We start from the raw sequence: 9,769 nt of genomic DNA on the forward strand, positions 1-9,769 counted from the left end.
ATAAGTTGTATGGGCCTTTAATTTGGATCTTTACCAGTATAAAGCCTTACAGACTTGTTTATTTTACCAGCAGCTTCCTTTAAACTATCTTTGATAGTCCTACTTTCAATATTTATTAATTTAAATTTATTAAACTCAGTTTGAGTCAATAACTTAAACCAGTCCTGCCCTGCTGGAAGCATGCCACACTCTGAGAAAAAAGTATGGAGCAGAAGTTTGGGGGTAGGAGTGAGGGATAGGAAAAACTGAGACATGAGACTTGCTGCTCTTTGTGCTTTCTTTTCTCTCTGTGTTTGTGCTTAGCTTGTGTGGAAGCTTAAAGCTGATCACGCTCCAGACCTAACAATTCCTTGCTGTGTAGTTGGGTGTTTCCTTTGGCTGCTGTAGTGCTTACCTTGCCTTAGGGGTGACAAAGTAGGCATTCCCTTGAGCCTAGGGAACGGGTGGTGATAGATAGGAGACTGATCAGTTTGTTGAAGGGCTGCGTTTGGGGGGGGTTGGTTTTGTTTTGTTTAACAAAAATAATCCAAGAATGAGAATGGTAGGGAATGTTCAGTTTCTATGGAAGCTTTTCCTGTTAAGAGCTGACATCTCTCTCCTGTCCAGATCAAAGACACATTTCTTGTTCCCGCTGCAAAGAATGCCAAACTCCATAAGGAATGTGAGCAGCAGACTTCATTGCAGGGGGTAGGTTGTACTTGATATCCCTGCATCTGTCTAGGCCCACTAGGCTGTGAATGTCCTGACTAGCAGGTTGCACAAACAGTTGTGCCAGTTCTTGTTCACATGAATAGTCCCCATTGACTAAAGTATGAATCCTTTTTGGGGAGGGGGCATGGCGAGCTGAACAAGTCTATCTGTGGCAGATGCGATTCAAATCTTTTCTGTCCCAAACCTACTCCCAGCTGTTCATTTTTATCACTCTTTCTCCAAGGTTATTTCCTTCAATACCTTCCCCTCAGCAGCACAGCTACAATTTTGAGCTTGGGTAGAGCATGTAGGAACGGTTTAACCCACATCTCTCCCTGTGACGGTGGTGTTTGTATGCTTGTGCTATGAGCAAAGTTAGCAATTTGCTGTTAAGTTTGCAAGCCTAAGGCCTCACTTACATACACCCAAGGTCAAATAGAGAAAATTGCCCACTTCTCCTTTGAGCAGCTGTGCTTAAAACATTGATGTCTGCTGTCTATGCAGTGCAGGTCTGAGTGTTCTTGGCTTTAGTGGCGTTCACAGGGTATGAAGCAAACCCCCTGTTCCTGGCAGCAGACTGCCAGAGCTGGTACTTTCATTGCGGCTTTTTCAAACTTTAGTGATGCTTTCTCTGAGTTACGTCAAGATGTCTTTTTATAGCTGTGCATTTCCCCCACGCCTACCCCTTTGGAAAAAGGGGAATTGCTTCCTATCTCCCTCCTTGTCTTAGGAGCTGAAATATTCATGCACCTCATCTCCCTTTCCCCCCAAACAAACCTCTGTCTTACAGTGAGTAGCCACCCCACCTGCTGTTAGCCACCAGGGTAGGGGCTGTACAGGGACTCACAAAGGTGTCAGAATGGAGAGGGTCACAGCTTCACCTTGGATTCAAACTAAATGGGCTGTTTTGGACTCTTCAGGAAAACCAGTAATGAGCTTCCTTGAGTTCCCGAGTTCAGCATCTGTCCTTCAAGCATCAACAGTCCAAAGTCTTTCCCTTCTTGGTAGCCTGAATAGATCTTAACCCTGGCATGTATCCAGATACTGCTATAACAGTTGTTTTTCCTGCTGTGCAAATTCTGCCCTTTTCATTCATGTCAGGGCTTGGAATTGCTGAGTGACTACCCTAGGCAATTTCTTCTGATGATTTTTGTATGTAACTTTAATAACCATAAGGTCCAGTTCCTTTGGGCTCCAACCCAAAGGACTCTCTCTTCCACAAAATTTCAGCATTTCCTCAAAGACAACTTGCTCACCTCCTGGCCACCAAAGACTGACAAAGGTCAAAGACAATCCTTACAGTAATTACTGTTATTGCAGGCAGCCCTTCCTACCCAAGCAGGATGAGGTCAGAAGGAGAAGTCCTCTTCAAATGCTGGCTGTAGCCTTTTGTGGTGGTTGCAGTCAGGTTTATCTGGACTGTTGGTGTTTTGGTGTCAGCTAGCAGCACAAGTGTAGCAAAGTTGTTGTGCCAAGCCCTTTTACGTGTGTCAGGCAGGTTGATCACCTTGACTGGCATATCCAGTGTGAGATTCAGCTGCTGGAAGTTTTAACTTCTGGAAGCCTTTAATGATGCTGGAAAGCTTGCATTGCTTTGGTGTGGCAGCCCATGTGACAAATGTGAGCCACCACTCTGTGTGTGGGGTTTGGGCTGGGACAACTGCCCCTGCATGCAGCACTGAATAGCTCCTTTGTGGAGGGTGAGGGTTTAAGTATTTGAAGAGAGGACATGTAAGTGTTGGTATTAACAATAAAGAAAGACGATCTTAGCATAATCTTAGCAAATATGGGCATTAGTAACTAGCAGGAAGCAGCTGAAAACCAGCCTGACATTACATGTATAGTTACAAGGAAGCAAGTAGTGTCAGACCCTCAACAGCCTCACTCCACTTGCTGCAGTCACTAGCTGCCCCACAACCAGCCATCCCTGCAACTGTCACAGTCCAGAAGTGGAGATCCTGACAGGGACATGAGCAGGGAGTGGGTCTCTGGGGACTCCAGACCACACGACAGTCCTGCCCAACATCATGTTGCTGCTGCACTGGTAATCTAGTACTTTAGGATTTAGGAGATTACACTTGTGGTTTATGATTTTCGAATCATTGATGTAACCACTGAATTAACCATTACTCTGCAGTGAGTTTTTCTCCTCTTAAGTTTTATCTGTATTTCAAATAAATAATATTTAACACTGGTCATGCTGCCTATGATTACTGTCATAACTGATCACAGCAATTCCAGCTAACACTTCTTGAGGCCACCAAGGACTATTTTCATCCTGCAAGAGCCTTCTCCCTCTGAAAAAAAGCCAGTGTCCAGATAACTGCAGGTAGCTTCCTGTATGGCATTTGACTCACCTGCTGTAACTCCAAGAGATCTTTTCCCCTGCATGGCTAAACTGCTGCCTTGATCTTCACAACACTGAATTCTTGGTCTAGTTGTGCAGAGGTGCTAGTGGTGCTTTACCCAGCTTGCTGCAAGGGGGTATTCTGAGACTTCTCAGCCCGATACCAAGGGATGTATTCTTCCTTCTGCCCTTCATCAGCAACCTGCTTCCATTAATTTGGTGGTTCCTTAGACAACACTAATAAAATTTTGCCTTGAAGTGCTTGATTGTGTATGTATGTGTATGTACATAGGCCAGTATGAGGCCTGTGTAACAACCCCTTTGAGATGATGTTTGGAATAAGTCCAATGCAAAAGGTAAAATGATTTGTCCAGCAAATCAAAAGATTTATAAAGACAGATAAGTAAAGCCATGACCTTGTTTCCTAACAGCGATGCTAATGTAGCACCATCCCTAAAATGTGTCTGTTATTTGAACAAAGTTTTGGATTTTTAACTGCTGTAAGCCACTATTAAAACAATTTATTAAAAAAATAAAACAATTCATGAACCATAGAACCACAGAATGGTTTGGGTAGGAAGGGGCCTTAAAGATCACCTAGTCCCAATCTCCTGTCATGGACAGAGACACCCTCCACTAGCACAAGTTGCTCAAAGCTGCATCCAACCTGGCCTTGAATGCTTCCAGGGATGGGGCTCTGGACAGCCTGTTCCAGTGCCTCACCACCCTCACAGTAAATAATTTCTTCCTCTTATCTAATCTAAACCTACCATCTTCCCATTCTCCCTTGTCCTGTCACTACATGCTCTTACAAAAAGTCCCTCTCCAGCTTTCTTGTGGTCCCCTTTAGGTACTGAAAGGCATTTTGGAGTACGTTAAAATGCACATCAATAGAAACTATACCTGAAATGTTTTCAGTGGCAGAAAGCCACAGACTGCATGTGTTTTCAAAAAAATGCACTGAGGCCAACTTTAGGTTTGTTCCTCTAGCGTAATGTACCAATTTCCTGGCTTTGTAGTGCTGCTTTTCTAGAAAATTGCTGAAACTAATTTTAAATTACTTTTTTTAGGTGCCACTCCATCTTTAAATCCTTTTAAGTATGAAAAAAAAGTGGAAAAAAGTGTTTTCTGGGTCTCGAAAGGCAAGGCTGTATCAGCTGCTGCCCTGTGAGAGGCTCTGGGTATGGCCAGGCGCTGGCCAGACTGGAGGATCCCGAAGCCTTTGCCAGAAGGGGGAGAAGGCAGCAAGCCCTGGCACTCTGCCTGCGCCTCCCTGCAGGCTCACAGCGTTTATCCAGCTGTTCAGGTCACTCGCTTTTGATGATAGAAGTGTTTGATTGGGCCAAGTTTCCTACAAGGATGTTACATGACAGCATACTCTCTGAAGTGCTGGCTGCTGCCCATGGAAGATCAGCTTTCACTTCTTTCTTCTCTGCTGTTGTTTGCCTTTCTTAGATTGTTTTCAAAGAACCACAAAAGAAAGGGCCTGTATTTGACTAACAGAGTGCTGCTGCACTAGCACCGTGTCGCAGCATCGTGTTGCAGAGGTATTTTGGTGCTGTGTACTGCCTGGTTTAACCATACCATGTGGAGGGACTGGACATGGCACGTTTCTGCTGTAACTTCCCTTGTAACAAAGTTAGAAGGAATCCTACGCAAGGATTAGCCTGCTAGGGTAATGCACAGTCCAACTTCAGCTTTGTCAATTTGCTAGTGTTAGCTTATCAATTTATTAGGCTTTATATCTACATAGATGGTTCCTAGATTAACAGTCCTATAAGAATGTATATTATAATCTGTGCTTTCTAATTTTTCTCCTTTGAGTGCCTTACAGATGAAGCTAGCTTGGAGAGGAAGGGCCTTTGAAGAGCTGAGCAGTGCTGTGGCTTGGCTGCTGTGAATCCTGCATTCAAACAGGCAAAAATGGGAGTCAGGATGCTGAAATGTTCGGGGTTTGGATGGCAGTTCTGCATTTGACTCTGGGCAGTGTGGGGATTTGCCTGTGGGATCAGGACTTCATAGTTGCCTTTGGTGAGCATTCCTGTGCAGATCCCACCATCAGTCACATGCTGAGCTCTGCGGTCCTGGCATGGCTCAAGAGCTCTGCTGTCACCAGAGGACACTTCTGCACTGACCGACAGGTCCCACGATCCAGCAACAGTTATAAATATTGCTGTGCCTCAGTCATCCTAAAGCCCATCCTCAACCACCAGAAAGTGATCTCAACTCATGTATTTAGCATGTTGGGCTGAGCTAATGTTTTATTTTTAGATTGCTATCTGAAGAAGAAAAACCTAGCTGTTTTAAAAGGCACTATCAACTTTTTGAGCACTATACTTTGTGAGGGGGCTTTGCAACCCTTGAAGAGGTTTAGTCTGTGCATCTTTTGTTTCCATAGTGTCCAACTCCATAGTTGTCTAAGAGGTTTCTTAGAACCAGTCCTTGGATTCTACCTTCAGCAAACAGAATTCTCTTCCATTCAGATGCAATGCTACAAACTGAGTCCATGGTCTGTCTGGAGCAATTTTAATAGCATTAAAACTCCAGAATCCAAAGTGCCTGTCCTCCTTTTTGTCTGGTCTTTGCAACTTCCAATCTGAACAGGCCATATGAATTAATCTCTCCCATCTTGGCACTTTTGTCATGGCTTCCTCTATCTCCTGGAGAGGATTTGATCTTTTTCTGGTCATTACTTTTTGTGTTGCAAAGATGACTCCTTAAATAAGACCTGCAATGTCATAGAAGTGCAGATCGTGATTAGAAACAGTCCATTTTCCAAGGACCTTATTCCAATGCCATGACATAATCCCAACAGGAAGAGAAGCATGGAGCGATGAAGGTTAGGAGCAGCATCAGGTGAAGGTTGCAAGACTTGGGATTAGTGCCTGAAATCTGTGTACAGTGCTGCTCTGCATTGCTCAGGCTCAGAAAAACAAGGATTCCTTGTCCCACCAGGAACTCTGACTGTCTCAGGGAACCCCTTTTGGGGGGGGATTTTCTGTAAAAAAGCAGTGTATCAAAGTTGATTCATTATCCTCCTTATGTGCCAGTCAGCCCCAGCATCTTGAAGGTCTGCATGCATCTATCCTGAAGGGAAAAAAACTTTTGGAAAGCCACCTTTTCCTGGAGGTGCATTAGTTTTGTGTCATCCCCTGAACTGTCTGACTGCATCCTAACTTTTGGCAGTTGTCCTCCTGCAAACCAAGCTGAAGCTGCTCAAGAAATGACCCTTTCCAGCTGTCCTGCTCCTCTGCTGAAAGAAATTGTTACTCTGTGGCTCGACAAGTTTTCAGAAGTCTAAACAAGAAGAAACCACTCTTTTCCTGGAGGTGCATTAGTTTTGTGTCATCCCCTGAACTGTCTGACTGCATCCTAACTTTTGGCAGTTGTCCTCCTGCAAACCAAGCTGAAGCTGCTCAAGAAATGACCCTTTCCAGCTGTCCTGCTCCTCTGCTGAAAGAAATTGTTACTCTGTGGCTCGACAAGTTTTCAGAAGTCTAAACAAGAAGAAACCACTGTTAGAGGAGTTGTAGATGTGGAGTTTATTTTGGTGACACTAGTGTTGTCCTTCTTTGTGTAAGTTTTATTGCATTCAGGTACTAAATATAATAGTGCAAGCAAACAAGAACCAACTGTTGAGCCACAGCACAGAGTAAGGAAACACCAGATTTTTTATCTCCATTCTAATTTTAAAAAAAAATCTGCTTTTATGGCAAGTCTGTTGAAATTCTAGCATAAGAGGCAACAGAATATGACTTCCTAAACTTGATGGGGCAAACTTGGAGACTCCCAGGATAAGGAATATCATTCAATTTGTAAGATATTGGAGAAAGTGTAAAAACTGCTGAGTGCTGCTGAGGCATGTGCATAGCAAAAGGACACTGCAGCAGTTAGAGACACATGGCTCAAGTGAGGAGTACAGCAGTGCTGAACACCCGCTGTAGTAACAGATGACTTTCTTCTGGTGACAAAGGTAGGAAATTTTTGCCATAAACTTGTAGAGATTAGCAAGGGGTGAAATTGCTGTTGAAGAAGCACCTCCCAGGACCATTGCATTGATTAAAACCCCTGCTAACTGCAGGCATCCCAGTTTTATAGCTCTGCTAGAAATCCCTGACAGAAACCAGCAAAACTGTCAACAGCATCTCCTCTATGTTACTCCTATGGCTGTCCTTGAACAGTGCCAGGAAGGAGTTATGAGGCTGTTGGATTTGTCTGCATCTGTGAGTGGATGCTGTGGGCTGAGGGAAAGGCACTTAAATAGGAGCTCTCAGGCATGACTTCCACGTGTTCCCCTCCTCTGGGCTGCAGCTACTCTGCTGCACTCACAGACAGCAAGAATAACGTATTTCAAACTAAAAGCCGTGTGCTTCAGCTGAAAACAAGCTGGCAGTACCAGAAAACATTTCAGTTTCTCTGCATGCTGGTTTCACAGCTGGCATGCTCTTAGTGCGAGAGATTGCCACTTTGGGGGGACTCTGCCATTAGCTTCTTTTACTGGAAAAAGTTACATGTATGAAACAAGAACACAAAGGGAATGGACTTCATGAACGAAACCTAGTGGAGTTCAACAAAGTCAAGTGTAGGTTAATGCACCTGGGGAGGTATAACCCCAAGTACCAGGCTGGGGGCTGATCACCTAGAGAGCAGTTCTGCAGAGAAGGACCTGGGAGTCTTGGTGGATGACAAGCTGCCCATGAGCTGGCAGTGTGCCCTTGCAGCCAGGAGGGACAATGGTATCCTGGGGTGTTTTGGGAAGTGTGTGTCCAGCAGGATGAAGGAGGTGATCCTTCCCCTCCACTTGGCCCTAGTGAAGAGTAGCCGGAGTGTTGCACTCAATTCTGGTCTCCACAGTTCAGGAAAGACAAGGAGCTACTGGAGAGAGTTCAGTGGAGTGCCACAAAGATGATTAGGAGTCTGGAGCATGTCTCATGAGGAGACTGCAGGAACTAGGCCTGTTTAGTCTAGAAAAGAGAAGACTGAGAGAGGATCTCAATAATATATATAAATGTGTCAAGAGGATGGTGCCAGACTCTTTTCAGTGGTGCCCAGTGACAGGATGAGGAGTAATGGCCATGAACTAAAACACAAAAAGTTCCACCTCAACGTGAGGAAGAACTTCTTTACACTGAGGATGGCAGAGCACTGGAATGGGTTGCCTGGGGAGGTCATGGAGTCTCCTTCTCTGGAGACATTCAAAACTCACCTGGACATGTTCCTGTGTAACCTGCTCTAGGTGCAACTGCCTTGACAGGGGGGCTTGGAATAGATGATCTCCAGAGGTCCCTTCCAACCCTAACCAGTCTGTGATTATCCAGAAGGGTTTATTCCCAGGTAGCCAATGTATCTAGCAAATTACACCATTGCTTGTTAGCTGCTTGAAGAACATTTATGGACTTTTATTTTACTAGAATAATTAAATACTAAAATCTGTACTTTGTTTATTGTTACAACCTCTTCTTCCATAGCACTCTGGCAGCTCTTCTCCTAATCCACTTACCCAGCGTAGAGATGAGCTATATATGCCTGGTTTTCTAAAGATCACTTTGGCTCCCTTCTTGCCATTTCACTGTAATAAGCATTACTCTGTGACACACAGCAACTACCATGTGCTCCTGGAAAACAATGCTGCTTTTTACACTTCCTCTCTTTAGAGAGGATCTACCATACTGCATCCATGTCTGCCATTTATCCAGGGTTCAGCTTCACCATATACACAGATACATTTGTCTCTCTGACAGCTGGAGATAACAGCCAACACCAAACTCCTTGAACCTAGTGTTGTCAGAGGATGCTTACTGAGAAGCAAAGCCTGACTTCTCTGTTTGCTTGAATCAGAGGCTTCTAGAAAATAAGTTTCTTGCCTGACCTTTCCTTCCTTAGGAGGAGGAGTGGTCTGGGGTTTAAGGAAGGGATGGGGATCCAAGTCTCCCTGCCCTGTGCCTGGGCTCACTGCAGCCTTCCCAACTGATCTCAGGCAACCCATCAAACAGGATAAATAAAACTCATCAGGCAGAAATATTTCATTAATAATTTTAATAAAGAGCTTTGGGACCTTGGAATAAAAATGCTACAAGTAGAAAAAAAAAGACTGTCTTTACCATGGGAGTGAAAGTAGCCTGAAAAAGTTACTAAATTGAATAACTCATAGGGTCAGTGGATGATCTTATAAATCCTTCTTTAGCTGCAGTTACGTTGTAAATTTATCTCCGCTCTGAACAATAGGCAGCAAGGAGAGAGACTTGTGAAAAAACTGCCCATGGGGAAAATACATTTTGCAGGGCACACAGGAATTAGGAGGGCTAGCAGGGTAAACAGTAGTTACTTTTTCTATTGCTACAAATGTGCAAACCTTTGTAAAAGTCAAACGTGCTGATTCTGTAAAGGCAATTTTTACCTTCTGTTTATATTAATGAGGCTGAGTGAAGTTTCCCTGTTATTTTATACTTCAGGGGGAATTTTTGTCCCCTTTAGCCATTTTCCTGCCGTTAGTTTCCATGTTCCTCTCACAGGAGGAATCTTGATTTCCTTTTTTGTTATGTTTAAATACCGCCCCTAGGATGATGTCATTACAAGACGTAACATTTTAATTAAATCTCTCTCTTATTGTCCCCTGCCCGGCGACAGGCCGGTGGCTGCCCGGGGTTATGATTCGGTGGCACGCGTGAGTTTCCAGCAGGGCACAGAGCCGCGGCGGGAGAGAGAGGGGAATTCCACCCCGTCCTGAGGAGC

Source organism: Acanthisitta chloris, unplaced genomic scaffold (genome assembly GCF_000695815.1).
Source record: "Acanthisitta chloris isolate BGI_N310 unplaced genomic scaffold, ASM69581v1 scaffold4504, whole genome shotgun sequence".
Classification (NCBI taxonomy): Eukaryota; Metazoa; Chordata; class Aves; order Passeriformes; family Acanthisittidae; genus Acanthisitta; species Acanthisitta chloris.